Raw genomic sequence first — 1,766 nt, 5'->3', positions numbered from 1 at the left:
CCCCGGTGGCATACCTGATCTCACCGGGTCAATATCCCCTCCTCTCTTTGATGGCGTCCATCACCAAGATGGTTGCCGGCAGTGAAGTACATCACCGTGAATACGTGATGATGTCACACCATGGATGTCATAACGCAAAAGGCATAACAGCCGTGCCGGGTGACACCCACTCTGGTGCCACTGCTGGGGTGGAGGTTTAGAGTGTATACATTCTGGCTGTCATCTAACATGAGAGTCTGCTGCAGGTTGTAGGAAAGAAGATCCAACACCTGTCTGTGTGCCCCACAAAATATCTATATCAATCACAGCGTCCAGCAATGTAGATCCATGTTGCATCACGATGGAAGACGGCCGCTTACCGAAAAATAAATCCCCAGCACCCGCTGCCACGACCGATCCCGACGACCGCTGGCCGCAAAATCACAGCTTTCCTTCTGAATGTCAACAAAGGGGCGGAGCGAGTCGTGATATCATGGGGTTGCGCCTATTTGTTTACATTGTATGACAGCTCTTGGTCACCTAATAGAGTGTAAACAAATGGGCAGAACAAGTCCCGTGACGTCACGACTCGTTCCACCTTTCCCATGTTGAGGGCATGTGGCCTGGTATGGTGCAGAAGGTGGTGAGTGCACGCTCATCCCCCCTTTTCTGCTCTGCCAGGCTGCTGCTTGGATCAGGGGTCTGGTAAGGGATTTTAGGGGTCCTAAAGGGTCTGGTATGAATTCGATGGGGGGTTTACCACACTGGGTTTTTTAAAAATTCCTGTTGACAAAAGTTAAAAAGAAAAAAGTAAACATTTAATGTCACTTTTCTGCAACAAAGGTTAGTTCATAATTATCGGTCCCATCCGAAATAGGAATACATACTAGAGTTGTTTTTTTGAAATGCAAGCAAAACTTACTTGAAAATATCCCTTTTATGTAATAAGTGCTGCCTTCTGTCTGCACATCACTTTCATCAACTTCCTGGATTCCCAGTGTGCTTTGTGCCTCTTTCTCTGCTGCTTGATGTGATGCAATCTCGATTTCTCAAGACTACATAGCCCATCACGCATTGCTTTCAGTAAGCAATGATAGTGTTACATTGTTCAGATTTTGAGTTGTAGTTCAGAAGGCAGACTCTGTGAGTTGTGACACAAGAAAGCGCATATTTACAGGGCTAAGTGCAATTGTGTCACCTTCAGTAAGTACAAACTTCTAGATGGATATGGTTATTAGGCGTGGGATAGAACGTAGGCAAATTCTAAATAGATTTTTGGCAATAGGTACCCATAAAGCCATTATTGTTTTGTCTTTTACTATACAAAAGAGGAAGTGCTCTAAGATAACTCCTTTTATACATGTGTACTACCACGACTCATATCTAAGTGAATTGGAGATTGTTATCATTGTGCTTGCCTCTCTTTATACATTTGAGGTTGTATACAAACCTGCAGTACAATACAAGCTATATGGACCTCTCAAGCAGTTATCCGCTGCTTAGGATGCCATTAGCTCTGTTTTTATCTATCAACTTGGATGTAAGTTGAAATGGATTTTGCTAATGGTTGTGTATCTCAAACTGATGCCATTAAATGATATGTATATATGTCATTTGGTGACATGTAATTTGAAATCATCATTCATTCCTTTATAACTCTAGATGTAGGTCACTCAGTGTGCAGTAATCACTGTATAAATGTTCCAGTCTTAGACAGATGGATGTAGAAAACATCTAAATTTAAATTAATGTCACTGACACTTTTAATTTTGACACAGCAGTGTTGT

The sequence above is a fragment of the Nanorana parkeri genome, unplaced genomic scaffold (genome assembly GCF_000935625.1).
Source record: "Nanorana parkeri isolate BGI_ZX_2015 unplaced genomic scaffold, ASM93562v1 scaffold24, whole genome shotgun sequence".
NCBI classification, from domain to species: Eukaryota; Metazoa; Chordata; class Amphibia; order Anura; family Dicroglossidae; genus Nanorana; species Nanorana parkeri.
This window is presented reverse-complemented; position numbering follows the sequence as displayed.